The following is a 27611-nucleotide window of genomic DNA, read 5'->3' on the forward strand; positions in this document are numbered from 1 at the left end:
CTGGTTTCCTCAGACACGGTAGTCAGAAACAACTACCACGGAGCTGGTCTCTAAATCACCAGCTGCATGAAACAGGAGGCACCTATGAAATTCTAAAATAGATGGGACACAGATGCACAGTTCAGCAAATCGTCTTAGCAGACACTCGTATCGACCCCTGATCCATTATTTCTGGAACATCTGTGGAGCGTTTCAGTCGTGCCGACTTCTCCACATCCAACGACGCACAAGTTTGTCTTTTCTGGCAGGCAGATTATGCAGCTATCCTCTTTCAGGACTGGAGTAATAAATGCTTATGAGGTCCCTCGTGATAACACGACTATCACAAACACACTGTAAGTCTTGTGTGGTTGTGTGTGGAACTTTACATTAGACTTTACAGGATTTTCAGAACCCCGATGTTGAAATAAGCAGTCAGTACACAGAGACCATACACATGGAACGCAACACCATTCACAAGAAGGACTTGTGCATTGTGATGGGTATAATACTGATGAAATCCGATTTACAACTGAGTAGAAACACTATGACAAAAACATTGGTGCCAGCTAAATTAATTTGCAGCACAGTTTTTTGGACAAAGTGCGTTAAGTTTCCCTTTTTAAAGCACCAACGTAGCCAACACCCCCAACTACTCCTGATAGTTAAAAAAAAACGTGTTTATCATGCTGGATTATGCTTAGCCGCAGAATTCAAATGTTGTACTTTTTTCTGAGAGCTGTTTGCATGAGCATGGATTTAAAACGTCAGGGTGCTCAAAGTTAATTCTCAGCTTTGCCTTTCCAGACAGCCGAGAAGCTAGGGAAAGGCTCATCTTGTATTCCAGCACTGTGCCCTGTGAGAGCGATCTGAAAAGATAACAGACCAGGGAGCAGCTATTGCTGTAGATGACGAGAGCTGCCAATCACGTGTCTGTGCAAAAGCAGGCAGAAGAGGAAAGCAAAAAAAAAGCCCAGCATAAAGAGAGCCCAACAATAATGTCATCTTCACGGCTCTCCAAGCATTGTAAATAACCGGCGCTAATGGATGATCACTTTCTTTCAGTCTTGGCCTCTTGCGCAAAATCACACAGAGCTCTTTAAAAGCCTGCCAAAGAAAAGAGCTCTGGCAAGCCGACTGCATCACTGTTTGGCCACACGGCTGCCAAATTAGCCTGCCTTGCTCCAGCAGGCCTTTTTCTTATTTCCAATTAAGACATCCTCTGGGCACGCACTTGGAGAGTTTCATGCCATTAGTAAACAGTGGGGGAAAAAATACCGACATTACGCTGTCGCTCCTCGGCACGGTTCTCTTCCAGAACAATATAGGATTTCCAAAAATCTTCCCCTTCACATTTACGTTTCTCCCCCCCCCCATTCCTGTACACCCCAAGTGAAGAAATCCACCAGACTGGTTGGTGGAATGGACTCAGTATGAAGTGGGGGGCAGGGGGATTATACAGATCGTCAAACCATCTATTCATTAAGCCACTTCACTAAAGCAGGATGTTAAAATACAAAAGCACGCTCGACTAGACTCAATAAGATGCCCAGATTTCCGCAGAGATCCAATTTCCCACATGCTGCTGCCCTGTGGATTCTGTACCACTTGCCCAAACAGGACTTGACTGTATGTGTATAATCAGGGGCTGTATATTTGCTGCTATTACTTGTCAGGCACCCTGTCTTCAGAGACATAACCAACAGCAGAAACTTTCACATTTTTCCAGCACAGAGACATTTGAGACTAAAAGTAGTTTAGGAACCTAACTCAAATGAGAAATGTTACTTTTTTGTGCTTTGGCTGTCTGCAAAAACAGAGAAATGATATAGAGTTCCCTCTCTGATCAAGTACAAACATCATACTTCCAGGAGGTTACAGGTGCAAACTCTGAGCTCGGCTGTCAATTCAACATGCCTCATCCAGCAGAAGTATATGGGGGGAAGCATTTGTAGACTAAATTGTAAGAAATGTTAAAAAGTCTCAATTCATTCATTAATTAAACTCATCTGGAAGGGGGATATTCAAAAATGTAATTCACTTGGAATACATATTACTCCTGTTGGTGGATGTTTCATTAACTTTTAAAACTATGTTTATTTAAAAAAAAACAACAGCTTCAAAAATAATTTTACAGCAAGTAAACAATTTGCTCTGTGTCTGAACTTCATCTTCCTGTGGTCCATTATTTGGAGGCGACGCAAAACTGACTTGCTTCAGAGAGTGATTGCAGAAGCCACTTTTCAAGATGTTTTGGAAAAAACCTGCTAAATTAATTACTGCTGAATTGCACAGGAATCGTGGAGGTTCTGGGTAAAGTTAGGGAAGAGCACAAAAGAGAGTTATTTAAAACGGGCACTAATACCTTAAGTATTTTTCCTTGTGTAAAAAAAAAACACTCATTCATGCAAATTCATGGAAACAAAATTAACCTTAATAGCATTTCATAATTAAGAAACCAATTTGACATGCCATTTTGTTAAATTACAGGGAGATAAAGCATTGAACCTGAAAACAAAGTACCCATGACAACATTCACAATAACAAGTTGTTAATATCCATTGTAAAAGCAAATAATACACAATAATAAATTGCGTGGAGAGAATGAAGCACAACATAAAATGCTTTGAAGGAATAATTTATGTAGACGTTTTCCCAAGACAAGCACAAATGAACAGGGCCTGGACTATAGAGTGTCCTCTGCAGTCTTGACTGATCTCAAACAAGCGATATTGCAAGGACAAAGCACTTATATTAGCAGGACCTGATGGTGTTTATTCAATTGCACTTAAATTAAGAACATTATTCACAAGCCACTCACAAAGGCTTTGGGTAGAATACTTAATATAGACTAGAACAGTGTAATCATACATCCACCCTGTCTAACAGCCTGGGTGACAGTAAGGCAGATGAAAAGATTATATTCCAAGTAAATTCACAGTAGGTGTTAGTGTGTTATTTCCTGTGAGGGACTCTTACTTATTAACAATGCTTCGGTTTAGAAGGCATCACAGTACAAAAAATATCTTTGTTGGTATGACTCCAACAAAAAATTCCCCTCGCTGAAAGGTAACTTCAGCATCTGTAGAAAAGAATATAATTTAAGATTTAATTGACATGTTCAATTTTTTCAAATATTTGGCCCACTACAACAATACTCATGTTCATGAATTGTTCTCAATGTGAAACCAAGGCCTAGAGCAGAAAAAGCAATTTCCTGGCCTCGAGGAGACAAACAGCAGCAGCCATATCACCCTGCAACTCACAACTGGCAGCCCACTGAAGCTAAGCAGGCCTGAGTCTGTCGGTCAGTACCTGGATGGGAGACCTCCTGGGAAAAACTAAGGTTGCTGCTGGAAGAGGTGTTAGTGGGGCCAGCAGGGGGCGCTCACCCTGTGGTCCACGTGGGTCCTAATGCCCCAGTATAGTGATGGGGACACTATACTGTAAACAGGCGCCGTCCTTTGGATGAGACGTAAAACCGAGGTCTTGACTCTCTGTGGTCATTAAAAATCCCAGGGCGTTTCTCGAGAAGAGTAGGGGTGTAACCCCGGCGTCCTGGCCACATTTCCCATTGGCCCTTATCAATTATTCTCATTGGCCTCCTAATAATCCCCATCTATGAATTGGCTTCATTACTCTGCTCTCCTCCCCACTGATAGCTGGTGTGTGGTGAGCGTTCTGGCGCACTATGGCTGCTGTTGCATCATCCAGGTGGGGCTGCACACTGGTGGTGGTGGAGGGGATCCCCATTACCTGTAAAGCGCTTTGAGTGGAGTGTCCAGAGAAGCGCTATATAAGTGTAAGCAATTATTATTATTATTATTATTAACAGAAACTACACACCGCCGTGGATCTGATGAGGGCCTGGCTAGTAGCCACCGAGTACACGACACTCCAAATGTCAACAAATACGGAAGCTTTACTAGGGTCTTATGCCGACAGTGAAAAGGAGGATCACATGTGAGGTAGCAACTAAAGAACACCTTCAGGCAGGGAAGCCAATCTCTATTCCGCAGGGGGCAGTAGCCAACGGGCTTTATATCCATCCATTTTCTAACAGTTTCCTCTTATTTAATGTCACAGGGGAAATGGAGCCTATGCCAGCCAGCAACAGATGCAAGACAGAGCACACCCTGGACTGGCCCAGTCCAGCACACACGCAGGCCAGGGCCAGTTTAGCCAGAAGTTAATTACCCCTACCAGTGTGTTTTGGGACTGTGGGAGGAAACCAGATCACCTGGAGAAAAATCACACAAACATGGAGAGAACACACAAACTCCCCAGGTCAGGAATTGAATTATCCAACTAGGCAAATCATCAGTTTAATTAGTTCATTAAGGGCCGAGGACAGAAGAAAACCAGAAATCTGGAGTTGTGCAGCCCGGCCTTAACGAAGCTGGGCTTTCACAAAGAGACCACAGGAATACACATCACCTACTTGCACCTCACAACTGCACTATAAAATAATCATTGGGATGAATTTCCTATGTGGGGTTTCAATAACAGGGAAGGCCTTATGATTTTTAGGAGGGCCCAACTGCCTTCAAGCTGGGCACTTATTAAAATGAGCAAATTTAACCTTTAATACTTGGTGCTGCACAGCCCATTTGTTGTAATATTTTAATATCATTAAATTGTGCTCCAAATTTCCAGGTGTCCAACCAATTAGGTCAATTGCAAATTAAGTTTCAACTAGAACTGCAGTAAAGAATATGCCATTACTACCCAGTTCTTGACTTCCCCGAAAAGTTACCCATTTATTAAGTACTAAAGTGCTTTTCATTTTTTTTAAAGATTATTCAATCAACATTAAAAAAAATGAGGTACCAGATTAACGTTTTGAGGCAGTATTTTTTATCTTGGCCATCAGAGAAATCCTGATTTACTTAAATCCATTTCAGACAGAAATTGAAGAGGCAGGGGAAATTTCAAAACCATTAAAGGCTAACCTAAAATGGCAAATGGTAAAGCCACTTTTAAAAAGAAGTGCATATCAGATCTATTCTTGCAGTGTCCAATGGTTTCAAGATGCTGTGCTGTTTTTCCTGCAGATACAGCAGGCTTAACAGCATTTTACTCCCAACATTAACTCATTGCAAAGCATCAATAAAATGTTTCAGCCTTGCCCTAAAGTGCATGCAGGGCGTCTGAAAAGACTATATATACACACACGATAAAAACTGGTAAATGTTAAACCACAGCATGCCCAAACTAAACCTCAGTTAGACACACCTAACCCATCTTTGAAGAGTCTTTAAGTAATTTTATCCACGCTGCCAAATCATCTTCTGCAGTTTGGGTGAAATACCGTGCTTAATGAGCATTCTCTCTCCTGGGATTTGAACTCGCAATCTACCAGTTATGAGTCCAGAACCTTTACCACTGCTCCATACTGCTGTCCAATTAATAGTTAATAGTAAGTCTCCAAGCCTTTTCCCAAGTGACCCCAGCCATCAACATTATAGTATGGTTCTTATTACCTTCCCAAAATAGTGTTCTTAAAAAGACTTGAAGAACAGTCGTAAGAGTCTTTAGATATGGAGGAGTAGCCAGTGTGAAGAAGTAATATGTTCACGTCACTTGCTCCCAATTAAATATTGTGCCTTGAAATTCACGCACAATGCCAGCAGGGTGCTGCTGTAATCCACATAGGAGAAAACAAAGGTAGATTTTGCCCATAGGCTACACCGGGATGTTCAAATGTTGTTGTTTTTCTTTCAGATGTGCTGTCATACAACAAAGCCAGGCATAAATACAGCTCATGAGGTTCGACCAAGAATTTTTGGAGTACCAGCTAAACCCCTAAACCAGGTGAATTAAAGCCAGCAACACAATTCAGAAACAAAGCCGATTGTCTTGGGTTCTCCTTGCAATACAGGAAGGATTTTGCCACTACAAACAGGAACAATCAACAACCTGAGTACAGAGCTATAACTAACACAGGGCTGAAGGGCTTCAGTCTAAAAACTCCTTGACTATCATGCATTTTTAATGGTATATTCTGCCACAGTTAGATAGATGGCCCAACAAAAGCATACTGCTTTTGCTTCGCTATATTGCTTATTATAACATTAAAGCCTTTTTGCATGTGAATAATTGTTGCTAGACCGACCAAGGCCATGAAAATAAAAGCCAGCTACTTGAATGCCTTCAACATCTGCACAAAAGGCACAGATCTTTTTCATATGAAGTAGTCATGGCTATCCAAAAAGCGCCCTATTGTTCCCATGAAAGCTGCAAATCTCATCTTACAATAAGGGGGAAAAAAACAGCAGTTCAAATAGCAAACAGGACTCTGGTCTCAGGGATTCCACATAAATATCACATTACTAAACATCTGAGCTCCTTTAAATGAACACTGCTAGTACACTACCCAATACACTGAACAAAAATACTCTTCCAAACTCTCAAAAAAGCCAGAGGAATGGTTAGCATGGCGAAATGGTCAGGCAAATTTTCGGGCAAAAAACAGGTCTTCGTCCCAAAACAGATATTTAATTAATACCCCTTAAAATTTCCACTTTGTACCACTACTGAACCCACAATTCCATCTCCTAAAATGGTTTTCAGACTCAGACAGAGCCAGTTACAAAGGTTTTTAAGTAAGGGAATGAGCACTGTGCGAGTTAAATGGGGAAAGAATTGCACCCAATGTCAAAGTAGTAAGTCCTATATAGAAAAGTAAGACGGACCCTCTAAACTGGTTTCAATTTTGAGTCGCCTGCAGTTTTAAAAACATTGTGTTCATACTGTATCCCACACATGGCTCCATTTTCCCCCTCCATGTCCAGACCACACATACTCCCCTATCATACATTAAACTTAGACACGAAGCTCACCCAGTAGAGCTTGATACTGGCTGCCTTCAAAACTGCATGCACTCAGTGAGAGCAGTGCACTTCCTTTTTCCTTTAGGGATTTGCTCACACCCCTACAGTCTCCACAGAAGAGAGTGGCTTGCTGTGCCACTTTAACCATCTCAAAAAATGAATATCACTTGTATTGATAAAAGAAGCAGTGGTGTACACTGCAGTAAGCTGTAATGCGGACCTTATCTAGCTCCTGGCACAGCTTCATGTGAAGAAAACTGACATTTAAAAACACCACTTTCGAACTGCTGATAACGGCTTCTTCATTTTAAGAGATTTGTTGAGAGAAAGCGGCAGCCCTACAAGTAACAATGGCATCTCGCTGGGCAACCCTGATCCCGTAGGAACAATGCAGCAGGTTGTACAAGTCGCCCCTATTCACTGAGGTCTAAACACTTGAGAGCTGCGTTTTGACCACTTAAGCAGGTGATTTACGCCATTAAGAAGCCAAGAGATTAACTGAAATGTAAACACCAACGCTCTTTCAAGAGCTTTAGCTGGGCAATGTAGATTGACTCTGGACTCAGACACACTGCAGGGCCAAAGGGAATGTCGTACACTGACAGGCTGAAGGAACTGAATCTTTTAAATGTTGAACACTGAAAGACTACGAGGGGCTGCAATTCAATTATAACCAAATCCTCGAAAGCACTGACAAACCCACCTCACTCTAAAACTAAGAACAGGGCGGGACCTCTTTACCCAAAGGGTTGTGGGAGTATGTAACAAGCTGCTCAGCCATGTTATTGTTATTCTTTCAAGAGACAGCTGAATAAGATAAGATTGCTTTATTGGCCATATACAATTTCTTGTATTAGGAATTTGTCTTTTGGCATTCCCCAACTTGCTCTCCATGAGACACAGAGACGGGGAGAGAAGCTTGGGATCAGAGCACAGGGTCAGCCATTGTACAGCGCCCCTGGAGCAGCTGGAGTTAAGGGCCTTGCTCAGGAGCCCAACGGAGTAGGATTCCTCTGCCAGCTGTGGGATTTGAACTGGCAACCTTCCAGCCACAGATCCTTAGCCATAGAGCCACTGCTCCACTCCACCATGAGATCCCTGGATCATCTACCTCGACTACCAAGGAGCTAGATGGTCCAAAAGCTCTTCTCTCATTTGTAACATTAACTGATTAGTTCAGTACTTGATTTAAGGGAAACTTGTAAAACCTACTGAACTGTGGCTCTCTGGGACCAGAGCTGTCCCTCATGCCATAGTTCACCAATCCTAGTTGAGGACGTCACTGGATAATGTAAGCACAGTGCATCTACCCCACAGTCCTCAGCAGCTCAAGCTCTTAAAAATGAAGTGGACATTTCTGCTTTGGGAATTTCAATTTCCTTAAAAAAAAATCTGTTTGCATATTCTACTATTTTGGACCTTAAACTCAAATGTCCCCCATACTCAAATGGCCCCGTTCTCTCTACTTCTGTAAGAGGCCAACAAAACAAATTAGACCATACTGTAGCAATTACAACAACATGCTGTACTGGGACACAAGAGAGACTCCCACATCTTTGCATAAAAACAGTCATATTTCCACTTCTAAAACAGCAAGACGGCCACATTTCATCTGTGTCTGTTCTAATAACGGCAGACTAAAAACAAACGCCTTTCCAGAGCAACCACAACATGAAAACTAGCCAAGCTACCATCAACCTACTTTAAATTCTGGCCCCCTCTGTTTCCTGCATTGAGCTAATTTTCCCCACTTGCAGTCCCCCCCAATAGAGTGTAGTTTACAATGTATAGCACCATGTAATAACAGTCTGCACAGAGATAAGTTTCACGGAATTTGCTGAGTCGCTGTGTTGCTGTGTGATAATGGTGCTTCCATAGAAAAGGCTGTAATTGTGTGCTGCTTTAGAGATGCAAAACAGGGTAACCTCAAAAATATTTATGGACTTTGTGTACAAGCAGCTACACATTCCCCAAATGGTTCGTATTAGGGGGAAAAAAAAACACTCGCCATTTTCTCTCTTTTACTTCATTTTACTATTACTTTAGCTTGGGATTTGGGATGCAATTTTAGTAAAAAATAGAATATAATGCATCTATTGTTTTATATAGGCAATTTTCGTTTCTATGTATTTTACCTTTCAAGTCTATGTAATTCATATTTCACTAGGCCCTTCATTCAAATCCTTGTACTAAAAGGGATTAAGTTAAAAGCTAAAGGCCCTAAAAAAAACTGGTTTTCATTTACAGCCCACTGGTGGGCAACTGAGCTACACAGCAACAGCAGCTTGTGGATGATGTCTGACTGGGATCTTTCAAGCAGTGGCCTGGGGAGATTCTTGGATCAATAATCTACTGGCGAAGAAAGAAGCAACACTGGCCAACCTTAAAAAAATACTACATTCTTTTCAGAATTCAAATGGGGGAAGCATGCACTAAATTAGATGGGGGAAAAAAAATCTATTTGAAACAGCCTTCTTGAAACAATAAAATCTCAAAGTGAACAAGGCTCCATTTTGAAATAAGAATTGTATAAGAATAGTCACAGCCTGTGAGGATAAAAACACTCCACCTGTGCTTCATAGAGCAGATAATAAACGCATTCTTCTTTTAAAGGAAAACCAATAAACACCACAAAAGGGGAAAAAATATAGTTAATATTTTGGGGGTTTTATTTCTCTGCACTGTCCTGAACAGTGAAGTGCAGAAATAAAGGAATCACAAGTCATGATATAATTTTGCATGTTACTAAGCCCATCCCACACTGAAGTTTACTGCTCTAAATATTTTCTCAGACCCTGTACCTCTGAGATCAAAGGTCCAATAGCCTAGCTAACTGACTAAACTTTATTTACTACTCTCTTTACTGGAAACGTATGTAAACATAATGGCTGATCATAAAGCTCACCAACCGTATTCGGAGTACAAGACCCATATAGTGCCTTTTCAAAGGCGTTACTGAAGTAAGCGCCATTTCCAAAACACATTTCGGCTACAGCATACTGTTACGTCTGTTAAGGGCCTGTCTTCCTGCATTACTGAAATGTACAGAAAGAAAATGATGGTGCTTCTGAAATACCTTTAGTTACCAAACAATTGCGGTAAAGAAATATGACAATCGAGTTTTATTATGTCTGTTGCCTGAAGGCACGAGGTTAGGGCTTTGAAACCACACTCATAAGGCACAGTGAACTTATCAAGTAGAGCACGTGATCTACTTTTCATAGGACTCACAAAATGTATGAGATCTATAACATTACACGTATAATATGGTTTCTATTGACTAAGGGGCTTATCGTACTTGCATATGGGGAAAACGTAATTTTGTGCAGCTGGGAACTCCTGTTACTTGATTCTATTAATTGAAAGCGGATACCCTTGGCATTCTGAATGTCCACTCTCCAGGGTATTTTAACTGCTAGGAGACACGGGAAATGGCACACACAAAAACGTCCATCTTACCAAACAATAGCTTGCAAATACCTATTTTCAGTGATCAATAACGTTATGCTGTCAGTCCCAGTGTGTCAAAAGAGATATGAAAAGGTCTTATAGTAAGTCCACATCAATAACAATGTGCTATATATATCTTTTTTGATAACCCAGTTTTCTTGTTTTCTTGTCAAGCACAGGATGAGCTCTTTTGTTTCTTTGCAAGTTCGAAACCGGATTGTGTTACTAGTGGTTTGTGATTGTGGGTCAATAAGCAGCAGTGCAAGACTGGCCAAAGAAGGTTGGTTTTGGACTAGTGGCTTAATTGCTCAGTCTTCCCAGGTGCCTTCAGGCTTGCAGGAATATTGGTGAGGAATACACCCCCCCCCCCTCCAATCAATGCTAACCTTCCTGTAAATCTCTGCAGGGCTTGGTGCATGTCAACCAACAAGATGGCCGTTCTTTATTGAATTACAATCCCCAGAAGGCAACAGGGAATGACCTGCCATCCTCAGTCACCTGACCAATCGGTAGAAGACAATTGGACAGTTGAAATTTGGAAGAAACTAAGTGGAGGGATCCAGGGGGGATCGAACTGAGTCCCCATTATGCACTGCAACAGAGGGAGGACGGAGTAATTGGGGAAGCAACTGGTCGATTGTGTGAACATGTCAAGTGAAGTGCAAGTTCTGTACATTTATGAGAAGAGTCTTGGATCTTTTTGGGACAGAGGTTTGGAAAAAAAAGATACCTGGCATTATGAAAAATAGTAGCACATTAGCTACCTACTGTAGCTGCTTGGGCAGGGGGCACTGAAGAAATGTACTGAAAAGCTTGAGGAAGAGTTACAGTGCCTTGCGAAAGTATTCGGCCCCCTTGAACTTTTCAACCTTTTGCCACATTTCAGGCTTCAAACATAGAGATATAAAATTTTTATTTTATGTGAAGAATCACCAACAAGTGGGACACAATTGTGAAGTGGAACGAAATCTATTGGATTTTTGAAACTTTTTTAACTAATAAAAAAATGAAAAGTGGGGCGTGCAAAATTATTCGGCCCCTTTACTTTCAGTGCAGCAAACTCACTCCAGAAGTTCAGCGAGGATCTCTGAATGATCCAATGTTGTCCTAAATGACTGATGGTGATAAATAGAATCCACCTGTGTGTAATCAAGTCTCTGTATAAATGCACCTGCTCTGTGATAGTCTCAAGGTTCTGTTGAAAGCGCAGAGAGCATCATGAAGACCAAGGAACACACCAGGCAGGTCCGTAATACTGTTGTGGAGAAGTTTAAAGCCGGATTTGGATACAAAAAGATTTCCCAAGCTTCAAACATCCCAAGGAGCACTGTGCAAGCGATCATCTTGAAATGGAAGGAGTATCAGACCACTGCAAATCTACCAAGACCTGGCCGTCCCTCTAAACTTTCAGCTCAGACAAGTAGAAGACTGATCAGAGATGCAGCCAAGAGGCCCATGATCACTCTGGATGAACTGCAGAGAACTACAGCTGAGGTGGGAGAGTCTGTCCATAGGACAACAATCAGTCTTACACTGCACAAATCTGGCCTTTATGGAAGAGTGGCAAGAAGAAAGCCATTTCTCAAAGATATCCATAAAAAGTCTCGTCTCAAGTTTGCCACAAGCCACCTGGGAGACACCCCAAACATGTGGAAGAAGGTGCTCTGGTCAGATGAAACCAAAATCGAACTTTTTGGCCACAATGCAAAACGATATGTTTGGCGTAAAAGCAACACAGCTCATCACCCTCAACACACCATCCCCACTGTCAAACAAGGTGGTGGCAGCATCATGGTTTGGGCCTGCTTTTCTTCAGCAGGGACAGGGAAGATGGTTAAAATTGAGGGGAAGATGGATGCAGCCAAATACAGGACCATTCTGGATGAAAACCTGTTGGAGTCTGCAAAAGACCTGAAACTGGGACGGAGATTTATCTTCCAACAAGACAATGATCCCAAACAGACAGCAAAATCTACAAAGGAATGGTTCACAAATAAACATATCCAGGTGTTTGAATGGCCAAGTCAAAGTCCAGACCTGAATCCAATCGAGAATCTGTGGAAAGAGCTGAACACTGCTGTTCACAAACGCTCTCCATCCAACCTCACTGAGGTCGAGCTGTTTTGCAAGGAAGAATGGGCAAGAATTTCAGTCTCTCGATGTGCAAAACTGATAGAGACATACCCCAAGCGACTTGCAGCTGTAATCGCAGCAAAAGGTGGCTCTACAAAGTATTAACGCAAGGGGGCCGAATAATTTTGCACGCCCCACTTTTCATTTTTTTATTAGTTAAAAAAGTTTCAAAAATCCAATAGATTTCGTTCCACTTCACAATTGTGTCCCACTTGTTGGTGATTCTTCACATAAAATAAAAAATTTATATCTTTATGTTTGAAGCCTGAAATGTGGCAAAAGGTTGAAAAGTTCAAGGGGGCCGAATACTTTCGCAAGGCACTGTAGGTTCTGATTTTGGTTTTCCTCAGTGTAAATAAAGGGCAGGGTAGGTCTGTTTTGTCCAGGGTTTGTTATTTAAAATCCTAATATGGATCTTTAAAGTTGAATGGTGAGTGGGCGTTTCTGCCCATCTTGCCCTCCTATTCCTCCATGAGCTAAAATACCTTAGGGACCCCGTAGTGTTTCCTGAGAGGTAAAAGTGATCACTGACAATTATGTAAATAGTATATAAAAATACACCTATATAGAAAAACTAATTTAATAAATGAATTTTTAAACACAAGGCAAATGACAAATATCACAGAAGATCACAAGAAAAAGAGAGGAGAATAGTGCTAATTAGCTACTAATAAGCACGGCTTTAGAGCTGTGCTGCTTTATTAGGTAACCTAAAATGTAGAAAACAAGTCTGTTACGAAGAAAAACGGGCATCTGTTTACTTTGAGAATGAAAGCCAACTGACAGCAAACAAAACCAACTTCTTCCGGGTTCTTCACTTTCAATATTAATCAAATACACTGTCGTCTCATAAGCATGCTTATATGAACAGAACAGCACCATTTTCTGTGAGGAGAGAGTCCTCAAAGTTGAATGCCTCTGTAAGGCTGTGGACCCATGGAATCCATTTTCTCCTGGAGTTCCTGCAATAACTGTACTGGGGTTTGACTGCTCACATGCTCAAAATCTGGCATATGAGAATGCTATGTTCCATATTAGCGTCGGCCTCGCTTTGTTAGTCTAATCAAGCCTAACAAATTTCTTTGGGGTGTGCAAATCCCTCTGTTACCCTTTACAACATCAGAAGTCTGTGACTGTGTATGACTTGGAGGTGGCATGGAATTTCTCCTCAAAGTAAAAATGTTTAGTATGCCAAGACATTCATATTCTGGCCAAATTTGCAAATCCTGAGAATTTCCGCTATGAAATCAAGAATGGCCAGGCACTGTTCAAAGCAGAACAAAAGGGCTTCTAGCTTTTCCAAACTGGGGACTAGACAAACACCTGGCTGATGTAATTTAATGTATACAAATGTAGGGTGTTGAATACAGATAGCCGACTACAAATTTAAAACAGGAAATACTGAGCTTGAAGCGGCTAATTAAGTGAAAAAGACTCGGGTATTTACTGTTTGTTCTGTCAACATACATTTTCATCTTCCAAACAATGTGGAAGAGCAATATGAAAGGCAAACAGCATGATAAATATTAGTCAAAAGCAGAACATTTAAATAAAGTACATTATGCTAAACCTGTACAATGCAATAATAAACACATAGAATTGTGTGCACAATTTGTCAGAGCACAATACAAGAAAAATAGAAGGAAACAGTCCAGAAAAGAACACCCAGATGCATATCTAGGCTCAATGGAATGTCCAAAACAGAAAAGCTGAAAGAACTGAACGTTTTCTGCCTTGAACCGATAAGACCATGAGGGAACCCGATTCACGTACTTTAGGGATTTTCCCTAAAGTGAACCCACCAGAACCCACCCCTCATTTCTTCCAAATGAACAGGGAAACCCCAGCCTGAAGGTACAAGAGGAAACCATGTGGCAGTGCATTTAAAAATCAAGAATAGGAGGTACTTTACCAGAGGGTTATGGGAAGTCTGAAACAAGCTGCCCAATGGTGTTGTTGACTGCGATCCCCTAGCTTCTTTCAAAAAATGCCTGAACCTTCTTCTAGCCTGATCTCGTCAGACCTCAGAAGGTAAGCAAGACTGGCCCTGGTCAGTACTGGGATGGAAAACCTCAAAGTAAGGTCAAGTTTCTGCTCTAAGCAGTATAGGTGAACCAGTAGGTGGCACTGTTCCCTACAGACCACAATTTCCACAACAATGCCTCAGTATGCTGAAAAGCATACTTTTTTATCTTATGGTGCCTTTTCCAGAAGACAAATAAACCAAGGTCCCAGCTACAGTATATGAGCAATAAAGATACCTTAGCACTGTTTTTAAGAGTGGGGGTGTTAACCTTGATGTCCTGCCTAAATTTCATTCTGGATTTGTAAATTCTATGTAATTCAATTTACAAAGTCATTTCTCACTTAGTGCAGTGGAACTGCTGGTGCACATCACACAGCTGAGTGCTGCTCTTCAGTGGTGGGTGAAATGAGTACTTTCATATACATACGTGAAAAAGATGGTATTTTTGGATTGTCAAGCCAAATTATAGAAATTGACACAGCAAAGAAATGATCCTGACCTTTATAAAAAAAAAGTTGTGAGACATGTTATCATGATGAACAAAAATGCCGTGACTTGGTTAGCGTCTTTTGCTGGGTCACGGAGCCTCGTCATTTTGCAAGTGATACATACTCAAATGGTTTTAACGTTGCCCATACTGTTAACTACTTATATCCATCTAAAGACAAACTCACTTAAGTCTGTAGCTGAAGAGGTGCGCATTAAGATAATTTGCTTGTAATTATTATCCATTAATATAATTCACATTCTTCTTTAAAATGAGACGTGATAAAAAATCTGATTCCGATTCTAATAACGGGGAGTGATTTTTCTGCAGATGCAGTTCATCAAAAGTCCTCCTTCTACCCAAGAAATGATTTGACCTCCTGTTTTCGAAAGGCTGGTGGAAAAACCACTCAAGTACAGAGTAGGGGACTCCAAGATGCATCAGTCTTAATCTGTTACATTCGATTCATACTGTAGGAACAACAAAAACCTCTCCAAGACAGTCAATTTTCCCATGCAAAGTCAGATGGGAGTATTCCTGTTTTTTTCTCTTTTTTAAACCTGTTAAATACCATTCGCTCCCCAATAACAGAGATTTCAAATGTCCTTACCGTGACCTCTCAAATCTGGATTCGCAGGCTAATGAGTAGTGTTTCTAGGCAGCAGGTGGACAGTTTTCAAGTAAGTGCTTGCACAACAGCCTTGCGGATTTCTCTAAGTAAAAGAAAAAGACGTACAGCTTTAATAATAATGTCATACTGTTGAACACAGCTGGAATCTTTTAGCAGAGAAAGAGATAATACCCTCACTGAATAGCAGTGCATCTGTCTACATAAATCTGCTCAATGCAAGCTCACAGACTTGAAATTTTCAATGCCTGACATTGGCTTCCATAAGGATCTGTGACCACTAAAAACCGACATGGATGACACTGCTTTTCAATGGGAGTCTTTTCCATTTTACTGCACTAGTATATTCAAACAGAAGTGAAAGCCTTTATTTCTATGTTATGGGGTGCATCAAAGACAAAAAAACCTTGAGCTTAACTGACTATTGAGCAAAAACTACACTAATCTTAGTCCCCCTCCAAATCTCACCCAAAGTGAGATAAGCAGCACCATACCGAAATGCATGAATATCTACATACTTAACAGTTCAGGCAGCAATCAGGAAAAGCAGGAAAAGCCCATTTCTAAAACAAGAGAGCAGCAAGCATGATTTAAAAGTCATCATTATCATGCTCATAAATAATGAGGCCCAGCACATTCTGAAGTGGTCTCAACACGCCAGGCCAAAAAATTTATAACAGGAGTTGTGTAAGCCTGTATTATCGGGCACTGCGGTTCAAGAGGTTTAACAAAACATGCCTTGCTTTAACCCAGAGGTGTACAGATGTATTTCACCTTATGAAAGCCACAAAGTTTGGCATTTTTGCTTCCACAGAGGGCAAAGGAAACCGGGTGCAATGCTGTTATGTCAGGAAAGTAACGTTCACTTAACCTTCCACAGTTCTATTTTTATATAGGAAGACTGCGACAGCTAAACCACCCAGCTGTCTGAAGAGCAACTGTGCCTAATAATCTAGAAAACAACAGTTGAGCATCTCAAGTTGAGGCTGGGTTCTCTGGGGGAAGGGGAGCGGGTGGGGGTTGTTTTTTAGCAGCAGACACCAGAATCCTGCTGCTGTTGTTACAAAATGAGATCCTTGTAGCTTCTCCCCACATTTCACTTTTCATATAGAAGGGCAAACAGCATACATGAAAGCAAATGTCTTGAGTACTGACTGATTAACCCTGTTGTGCCCTACTCATGTGCTAGCTGTCCAAAAATTTCCATTTACCTCCTTCGGAAATACTGGCACAATAATCAATTTAAGTAAATATTAATTAAACTTAGGGCAGTGGTGCAGTGGCTAGCTCTGGGTTCAATTCCAGACCCAGGGTGCTATCTGTGTGGAGTCTGTATGTTCTCCCCGTCTTTGTGTGGGTTTCCTCCAGGTGCTCCAGTTTCCTTCCACAGTCCAAAGACATAATGCTAGGTTCACTGACTGGGAAAACTGGTCAGGTGCGAGTGTGGCTGTATCCGTGTGTCTGCCCTGAGATGGACTGGCGTTTGGTCCAGGATGCACTTGTGCCAGTTGCTCATCAGAATAGGCTCCAATTAGAAAATGGCAGAATGGATTAACCAACTCAATATTATCATTTAAAAGTGCTAGGAGATGTTTTGCATCGGTACATATTATGGATTCCATCTACAACAGGTCTTGGTCTTGGACAGCCAGTGTGTCTGGAGATTTTTTAGGTCTCTTCAAAACCCTCAGCGCCCGCCTGAAGAGCTGGAGGAAGTTATTAAATTGGAATTAATGACTTAACGACCACTTGCAGATGACAATAGCAGGATTTAAGTTAAGAGCCAAGATGGAATAAGAAATGCACAGACGTGCCAGCCCCCGATCGAGAATCATGTTCAGTTTTGACAGGGCACTTTGAAATAACGATTCAGGCAACTTCATGAACAGGAAATGATGCTTTATGGAACTGAAGAACTATGGGAAATCCCAAAAGGCCAATGTCCAAGAGCAAGTGGTCACTCCTCCTATCCCCACAACAGGGCACGCTTGTGAACGTTGAAGACAGTTTGACAGCACTTGTTTTTATTGGCATGACCCTACGCTTGTAACAGATCAAGTCTGTCAGCCATTTAGACCTGCAAATGTTGAGAAAAGGGGGAAAATTATGGAAATCCTAGCAGATTAGTAACCATTTGCGTCGGTTGCCATGGCGGCTGTTAAACATCTCAAATCAAAATCTAATCTCCCCCAAGAGCAAGGCCAGTTCAATTTGCAGCTCTTTAAGGAAAAAAAAAAACAACAACTTATTTGCTCTCCAGCCACTTTTCTTTTCACAAAACAAAGCTAGTTTTTCACAGCAGGTGTATTCCAGCTACAGGTATGTCCTTTTAAAAGTCTTCACAAATAAGGGCATTTGTCTACTGTTGTACAGGTCAACAGGTATGAAAATCATCTTTCAAGACCCCTCCCCCCCCCCCCCCCCTACGAAAGGAAAGTTGAAAAGCTCATTTCCCAACACCCAACCCAACAGGGGTAAAAATAAGACCAGTGCATGATATCACAAAGACCCAAACACACGCCCCCTGAAAGCAGACAGACAAGGAACACCTGCTTCACAGCCAACTGGGCAGGAATTTCCAAATCCCCTGCTTTTAGACTTCCCCGATACGGTGGCACAGATCCTGGCCAGCAGCTGCTTCAGACTGTTCAGCAACACAAACGTAGAAAACTCCGCCATCAACGACGCTCCTGTTCTGCCATCTTTTCTCCTGTCCCATCCAAATACTCAAAATAAGACCACTCAAAAAAAGCAAGTGCAAAGAGCCACGTCATTTCTAATGCTACCAAATACGTAAGCACGCGCTTAAAATGTGGATTGCAGAATAAGAAAGAATTTTGAAGCTTGCCGTTCCCACTTCTTTTCGGCATTGAAACATTTATGCACTGTGCACCTCGCAAGGGTCTCAAGCGTTTTGCGTTTCCGCGATCGATTAAGCCAGATCGCAAAACCGGCCCCTTTAAATAAATCGGAGGCGCTATGATGGCGATTCATTGTGGCACAGCTGACTGCAGCGATCGCAGCGTGCCACTGACCTGAAGCTCCCCAGCTCTCACAGTCTAACGCCATTCTCAGCACTGGGATTTCGTATTTCATCGAACGTGCTTCCAAAGTGGTTAATGTACGTACTTGGTAACGTACAACTGCGGTATGCTCACAGCTAGCTGGCCAATTCAAAACAAGAGAATTAATGGAATAAGGACATGTGATCTACGTACAAATAGGACTTTTCTGAAAACGTACCACAAACCTTAATGAACCCAAAAGGGTAGTCACATGCAATTCACACACATTCGCTCTGGTACATACAGTTGTCCAAATTAGACATACAACACATTTAATTGCTCTACAGTGTATAGTTCTTGCAATGCGACCATTTCAATTGACCAACTGACATCCCTATGGTTTAGCGTTATAAAATCAACACTAAATCCAAATGAACGCACATGCAGAGTAAAGTGATGCATGAATGTATGGAATACTTCGGCTTCACAGTTCGTTAATATAAGAAAAATCATTTTAATTAAGCAGCGAGTTCTACATGTGTTACATTCAAGGCAAGAAGCTAACCTATTTGACCTGTTTACTTAAAATGACAAATTTGGAAGAAGGGAAGTGTACATTAATTTAGATTACCAATATACGTTATACTCAGCTTATAAGAGCATTTTAAAGAGCAAGAAGCATTGGGGAAATAAATGAGAGCTTTAATAAGTGACAAAACGTAATTGTTTTAAAAAATGATATGCTGCCTGTTTAACTCTCTTGTATGTTCTGTACATTAAACCAAGATATCCTCGCCTTTACTGACCAAATACCACAACATGTGTAAAAGAAACTGACAGACTACTGAAAAACAGACCATGTCAGGACAGTCAGACCTCCACCTGTCCAAGACCACACCTCTTGTCCTATATTCTGGACCTCTTTTGAAAACCAAGAGTGAGGAAATATATGCTCAGAAACAGTGCTGGTACTTACTGAAATACAACTAACAGGCCTTCTGTAATGGAAATTTGAATTTAAGTGAATACATCCACTAACAAGTCTGAGAAAAGCTTGTTACTGACCAGAAATACTGGCTGCCTCAGTTTCATTGAGCACATCAGGGTTGTGAAGTGTGTAATCTATAGAAAAGGCCAGTTTTGTCATCTTTGCATGCAAAGGCTGTTCACAGCTATAACCTAAATTAAATCTAGAATTAAACATTCAGTGTGTTTAATTAATCTTTAGTCTCCCAGTGGGCTTTTACTTGTATTACCACAGACGAGCGCTGTAGTATTTTCCTCCCCTGCCTCTCTTAAAAGAGAAGGACTCGCTCAGCAGACCAGTGATGAATAAAACAAGTCAGCTGGATATTTTAACTGCTTGGTCTTAAGCCCTTTGATGAAAGACAGCTGAGTGCCATGAACAGAGCCTGTGACAGGATGCCCTCTCCGAAAAACAGCACAAAGAGAAGACGCTAAGACCCATTAGGTAGCTCGGTGTGCCACAGGCCAGACTTGATTAAGATAACTGGTTCACGCCCTCTGCCTGAGGGGACAAAAAAAAGTAGCTTTGCAATTACTTCTAGAAAAATCTACACTGCCAGTGGCACGTTGAAGACTTCGCCTTCCCATATATTTTTTTTAAACACAAATAATTTATAACTTTCTTCACGGAACACTGCAGACCTGCCTTTTTGTATTTTTACCTAGGTGTTCTTTAATTATATTGTGTATACTTGTACACCGGTGTCATTAGGGATCTGCAATCTTCCGGGTTGCCTAACCTCATTGAGCTACAGCATTGTCTAAACACTGTCACTCAATTTCTAATCCCAGAACCATACAAGGACTGGTCTGTACTGGATATTATACTGGCGTTTGATCAGTGGCAGTTCAGAAGCTATTGTGTTTGTGTAAATACACACACTATGCTACTGTATGTATATATTGTACAAGAACAACAGAGGTCAAGATGAGTAGACGTATAGTTTTACAGTGAAGTGCTTAGATTATGCCCTTATTGTGTACATATTACCGATTATGTATCATCAATAGATGTTTACATTATCATCACCTTCCTCACAACCACAAATTCTTCATGGCTGCTGCCAATATACAAGTTGGTCAGATCCAATACAGATCTGTAGGGTAAAAAAAAACAAGACTGGCAGGAAAATGGCAGGATTTACACTGCATGGAAAGCTCTAACTGATATGTTTAAAACAATATCGTTCATTGTACGTAAAAATTCAGTCGAAAATGGATATATTTCATCGGTCTGGTGAGGATGTGACAACAAATCAAAAGAAAACACTTTTTGAAGGGGAAAAAAAACAAGCGTCTAAAATTAAAGTTAACAGCAGGGAAAAACACTGATGGAACCACCCTGTTGGTTTTTTTTTACAATTTGAAAAAGTCTGGGCTGTTCCAGCAAGAAAACAACACCGCACTGTTAGCGCTCTGCTTAAATGTTATATGTTCGTCTCTCCCTTCCGCCACAGCCTTGTGAAACACCCAGTAAATTTCCAAGAGAGAAACAGAGCTGTCATTGGTACTTTTTTAAACTTTCACAAAAATAAGTAAATGCACAATGGTATTTTTTTATTTCCCACTGAACTAAATGGCACGACATGCTTTCAGTGTACAGAACATATACTATCTCTGCATACACGGCACATTACGCAAATGTTTAACAAGAAAAAGTAGAGAAAGATTATGAGAGTCACACCTGCAGGCATGGCACGCACTTTTACGTCCCTAAGGGGAAATGTTCTCACTGGTCCACAACGCACAAGGATGACAGAATCGCGAGCCAGGCATTCCAGCCAGACACTTCTACTCGATATCCGCCAACACCACGCTTTTGAGTCCTCACAATGACAGTTGTTTCTTTTCACAAAAAAAGCCCTGCTCTGTTTGGTGGATGAGAAAAAATGCGCTGTAAGTACGTAAATCAGGAATGGGCAGCCCTTGTCCTTGAAGGTTGGAGTTCTGGGGGTTTTATACATTGTCTTATTCAGCAATTGATTAAAGGCTGAAACAACTGAGTTTGTGAGCACACAAGCTGGGGTCAATGAGGAAGTGCAGATTGACGCCATCTTTGGGGCCTCCATATTTGACACCAGTATTTTGTCACTGGTATCACAGCCTTATGCCCGTGGTTCAGCACCGATTAAAGGAGTACAGTATGCGTCCTTCGCTAACGAGCACCCAGGAAGCCACAAGGCTGCAACACCAGTTAGGCACCTGGGCTTGAACCCACAATTATAGAACTCAACATGCAAGTCAACCTCCAACATGGAAAGGCTGGGGAGCTAAACCTTTTACCCAAAGTGTTGTGGGAGTGTGGAACAAGCTACCCAGCCTGTTGAAGCTGTTACCCTGGCGTTTTTCAAAAATAGATATGATCCATGGATCAACTAGCTACCAAGTACCAAATGGGCTATATGGGCTGAATGTAACCTTATGTTTTTATTTTGAGGGCCTTTACTAATGCAGGGACATATCAGGCTCCTTTCTTGTTCATCCTCAGAAGGCTCCTCTCTCAAAATAGTCTTCTTCCATCCGCAGATCTTCCAGTATTGCTACTTCAGTTCTCAGCCTCTGCTTCCCCTTGTGCTCAATCCCATACAGTTTCAGACAGCTAAGTCTAACTACTCCTAAGGAAAGGACTGCATTCAAGGACAAAGTTGACTGATCTGCTAACAGCTCTCCAATACACGAGCCACTGGCGTAGTGAAAGCTACAATGAGAGCAATGGTTTGAAAAGAAATGTCTTCAATAAATCAGCAATAGATGGTTTATAAGCAAATGGACTGTTAGAAAAAGATAAGGAATTTTAAATGTCCACAGGGTGGTAAATGCAAAGGGAACCAAGACAGTCCATTTGAAATTTCTCAGAAATAAATGAATACTAACAGTCTGGACTAATGACAACCGTGCTGATGCTCCATGCACTATATATCAAGTCATCTGTAAGTCACAGAATTGTCAAAACCGACAAACTTGGACTCGCTCTGTTTGAATCAATTCATAAGGCTATTTAAGCTCATTCTTTCCTTTTTAACAGATCTTCTCGAATCATGTGCCTTTATAGCCATGCCCCAGAAGCAAGCTGGGAGCTGCAGCTCTCATCTGCAAGCGAGCTGTCAGGGAAAATCAGACACTATGTGCCACACCAGGCTGAAGAGAGCTTCACTGACCTCAAAGTGTCGTCTCCTGGTAAGAGACGATGTGGAATGCTGGGAAGACACCAATCAAATTGGTGCTCCACAGATAATGGATTCTTCCCTACTAAAGCTATCCGAGCCACACTGTGTCTACAGAGCAAGTTGTCAGAAACAGCATGTTACTGCAGTGGTTAATGTAATATTCCTGAGATTTTTTTCCTTCCACAACCTTCATTTTCCTGTACCATTCTTTTGATTCAATTTACAGGGCCCTTAGTTGCCATGTTCCCCCACAAATACAATAAAAACAGTTAACAACCACAATTGCTTTATTTACCACTGCCCACATTCCCTTAACTGGTACCACAATAATGGTGACAATAGTTGGATCACAGGGAACCAAAAGGGCAGTTCTTGCACACCTTTGATTGTTTTTCCAGTGTGGGATCAAAAGGAGCATCAGAAAAGAGACCGACATAAGCCTTTTACGGTAAAGTACAAAAAAAATTGCCAAGTCATTAACTGCGAAAAGAAAAAATCCCCACTGAAGACATTAAATAATTTTAGTTGCTTTACAGTCCCTAGTTAGTCCCAGTGCTGTTATAATCACTTGTTCTTAACAGGCCTGTATTGACAATTTCCAGGACTTATCTGCATTTATAATTTACCTAGAAAACCTGGGTTCTGGGCCTCAAGAAATGAAGTTGGGCACCTTTCGTATAGCTATATTATGTCAGTCTTGGACCTTAAAGTACTATCACCTTCAGTATTTCTGGACCTTCTATGAAGAACGCTACATAACTGATTAGTATGCACTACGCAGGTCTTATAAACGCTAAAAATGCGTAGATAAAAAAGAAACGGAAAATGCATAGATGCTAGAGCAGTGCATCTCACACTCCCTGGGGCTGCGTGCACTCCAGGTTAAGAACCACTGCTTTATAATAATAATAATAATAATAATAATAATAATAATAATAATAATAATAATAATAATAATTGCTTACACTTATATAGCGCTTTTCTGGACACTCCACTCAAAGCGCTTTACAGGTAATGGGGACTCCCCTCCACCACCACCAGTGTGCAGCCCCACCTGGATGATGCGACGGCAGCCATAGTGCGCCAGAACGCTGACCACACATCAGCTATTAGTGGGGATTATTAGGAGGCCATGATTGGCGAGGGCCAATGGGGAAATTTGGCCAGGACGCCGGGGTTACACCCCTACTCTTTTCGAGAAACGCCCTGGGATTTTTAATGACCACAGAGAGTCAGGACCTCGGTTTTACGTCTCATCCGAAGGACGGCGCCTGTTTACAGTATAGTGTCCCCTGTCACTATACTGGGGCATTAGGACCCACATGGACCACAGGGTGAGCGCCCCCCTGCTGGCCCCACTAGCACCTCTTTACAGAGCATAAATTGGACCAACGTGAGAAAATTGTGTACAGGTGTACACTTTAGTAGTTGAAACTGGGGGGGGCTGGGGGGGAAATACACACCACGACCCTGAAACTTGGCTGCTTCATGTCGCTTAGATCCAAGTGGCTTCAGTTGCTTGGCTCGGCGGCACACAGGCGTGGGATAAGGCAGCTGTGATTCCCGGCTCCATTCCCACACAGCTTCCTTTTCGCTCAATAGAAGCGGTCATTTCCTGCCTGAAGAGCAGGTTGCCAGGACGAAGGGAGAGAACGTCAAAATGCTGGGGAGGGGAGCGATGCCAGAGGGACTATTTGTCGCATTTGCCGCGATTCCTAAAACCGCCAACTGGAAGAGCGACCTAAACCGAAACGGAAAGCAGGGTACAAGTACAGATTAGGTGCTGGCCAAGTCCATTTAAGGAAGCTGAGGAAAAGCAAGGGGGATAAAAAGTAACACTTCCATTTATTTTGCAACATTTTGATTCATTGGAGGCTTTGAAAGCAAATTACCAGTTGGCACTGCGGAGCAGTAGTCAGGATTCTAGTCCTTAAATGAAATATCTAACTTTATAAGCGGGTGCAAATGTAATTTACTTTGGGGGGGAGCATCGGACAAATAAATTCGGACTACACAGCGTATTCACCATTGTTTTTAACTCGACATCCGTCTCTGGAAAACGCACCCCAAGTAAAATAACAGCAGGGAAATGTGCTGCACCTGGAGTTGGTTTATTTACAGGAGACTGCAGCTCATTAAATCTTAAATAGCCCAAATACAAATGCCCTGGCTTCTATTTTTATTTGTCTTGCCCAGTGTTGCTATATAGAGAGAATTGCAAGAGCTATATCCGATGGCTCAGCTGCACGGTCTCCCTGTTTAAGTGTGATACTCACTCATTAGACAGTGTAGGGATGCTGCGTCATCAAAATTAATAGCTTTCCAGTTGCACTGTGATTACAGGCTTTGGGGGAAAAAAAAACAGCCTAGTAATTAAACTGCCCTGGACAGGAGACAAACTGGGCTTGGTAAAAGTACTGTAATTAATTGAACATGGGCGTTGACTAGCTTTCTTTGGCTTGTAACCAACAAAAAAGGCTTGGGAAATGGCCAATAAAATGTATGGATCAGGTAGTCAGGAGATGGGGCTCATCATTCAGAGGGTTGTAACCGAACGGCTGATGTTCTTACTTCCACCCATCCATTTTCCAAACTGTTTTAGCCACTGCAGGGTAGCGGTGGGGAGCTGGAGCCTAAACTGGCAAGCAAGGGACACAAGGCAGGATACACTCTTTACAGTACGCCAGTGAAATGCAGGGAACATGCCTACATTCACACCAGTACTGGCTTTCTCAGAAGCCGATAAACTTTCCAGTATGTCTTTGGACTGTGGGAGGAAATTCCCACAAAGAGGGGAAGAACATGCAAACTCCAAACAGATTGCTTCCCAGGAACCAAACCCAGGGCCCCAGTGCTGCATGGCACCAATGCTAACCACTGCAGCATCGCCTCACCCTGTTACTCACTTATGGACTTGAAATGAACTCTTATAAGCACGTTTTGTTGCTGAGCCAGGTGGGTCCAAAAAACATCCAAAAATAAAATGTTGGAAACCGTCGCCGAACCCAATATTGCCTACAGTTGATAAACCCCGACATTGTGCTGATGTAACAGGGCTACATCAGCGACGTAACGGAGCGAGTTTCAGAACTGACGTCACCCTCTCTGCTGCTGAGCTGCACTGAGCTGCACGGTTCAGTGCCCATCAGTGATCGTATCCTGACGGGCAAAGCAGGGCTGCCCTCTTCACTATTGGGGTGTGTTCTCCTGGGGCAGAGGACCTGCTCTATTGGCATAAAGGGAGGTATTTGCCTTCTGCAAGCAACTGGGATCGAATCTCTACAGAAGCAGGGAGAGCTGCACTCTTCACATAACAGTAAATTGCTGTGCTCTCCTTAAAATAGTCTTTTTTTTTTTTTTTACCAGGGTCACCTGCAATTCTACAGATCAGATTTCATAAGTCATTTAGCATGTTTCTGGGCCTATACTCGGTCAGGGTCTCCAACCTTGGTGCTGAGAAGCCACAATCTAGGAGGTTTTACATTACACCATTAAATCAATTTCTAAAGATTATGAACAATTATTTGTGGTTACTCAGGCAGGTGCACTGTTAAAATGAGCAAAAAAAGAGAATATTTGCAACAGGAAATTGAATAACCCAAGTTCCCTTGAATTACATGCTTTACTGATGAATAAATCACACATGTTCTCAACCTTTAAAAATAATGGACTACAACAAACAAGACTTCAGCTTTCCAGGACCAGGAAAAACCCTTTTTTAACAGCTTAATTGATGAATTGAGGATGTTCATCAATTACCTCAGTGTCAAACAGAGGTAGTTTGCGTTTGAACAAGGATCCTACTAATACTAGCACCCAACAAAACATTCTTATACCAAGATGACTGGCAGGACCCTGTATTTATGAAGTTGAATGAAGAATATAGGCTTGCTTGACGTAAAAAAGTCTCAATTCAAAACATGCTCAACAAGAGATACTTAGAGCACCCTTTAACCAATCTGTTGAAAAAAAATAGAATCAATTTAGCACAGCATAACCAATTAAATACAGGCTTTGTACCAGTTATTCCTCAGAAAACCTGGTTCTTTTCACCTTCCTAATTTTTTTAAAAACAGAGGTTTGGAATTTACCAGCATTCTTTGCCAGATAAAGCAGGTGAAATGCAAATGTAACTCTTAGCAACTCAAGACAGCTCCACAACGCATTCTCTTATGTCAAATGTGGATTAGAAAGCAAACATCTAATTTAAGAATTGAAGCTTTTCTTTGTGGGCATAAATGAACTCTCTCAGGCTCTGAGTGCAACTACAATTTCAATTTATTTTATGAACTAAGCAATTCTCTTCTCGGTGATTAAGGGGAAAAAAAACAATCTCCTTGGACCCAGAACAGCAAATCTCCAGAGGGTTTATAAAATTGCATATAAATACCCCTGCCTGTGAACACATTAATATGGAAATTCTAAATCTCAGTCAGGTGCACCGACTTCCCTTTTCTGTGGTGGGATTTTGGCAAGACTGTATGCGTGTCAAGCACTGTAAAATCAAGAACTTTTCACACAGTTTTTTTTTTTTGTCAGTCCTCGTGTGAGTTGTGTTCCTTTTCCAGCTTGTATTGTAAGTGGTATTTATTACCAGCTGTTGTAGGAAATGCTATCAAATTTACAACACAACACAATGAGTTGAGGACCTTAAGTTTGCTGCTATTCTTAACATCAGAAAACCTCATTTACAGGTATTTGTAACAGGGAGTAGAGGTTATGACAGCAGCTGTTTTTTGCTTCAGCTTTTGAAAGACTTGTCTACCAACAGGCTGCATTTTTACTTTTTAAACCATGTTCCAAGGAAAATCTACTGTATCGTACTGAATGATTTTGGATGCAGTGTTAATTTCTGGGAAGCTAAAGCTTTTTACCTC

At 41.6% G+C, this 27611-nt stretch overlaps 1 protein-coding gene across 5 annotated transcripts in view; it reads right to left on the minus strand.

Moving 5' to 3' along the window:
• Nucleotides 1–27611, minus strand: part of raph1a (Ras association (RalGDS/AF-6) and pleckstrin homology domains 1a) — a 136498-nt gene that overhangs the window by 80913 nt on the left and 27974 nt on the right. For 4 of the 5 annotated variants that reach the window (XM_069196333.1, XM_069196337.1, XM_069196336.1 and 1 more), the window contains exon 2: nt 15519–15621. The exons of the other annotated variant lie outside the window; for it this stretch is intronic. The gene's annotated coding sequence lies outside the window, so the exon portion shown is untranslated. The remainder of the gene's footprint in view (nt 1–15518; nt 15622–27611) is intronic. 5 annotated transcript variants of the gene reach the window in all.

Source organism: Lepisosteus oculatus, chromosome 12 (genome assembly GCF_040954835.1).
Source record: "Lepisosteus oculatus isolate fLepOcu1 chromosome 12, fLepOcu1.hap2, whole genome shotgun sequence".
Taxonomy (NCBI): Eukaryota; Metazoa; Chordata; class Actinopteri; order Semionotiformes; family Lepisosteidae; genus Lepisosteus; species Lepisosteus oculatus.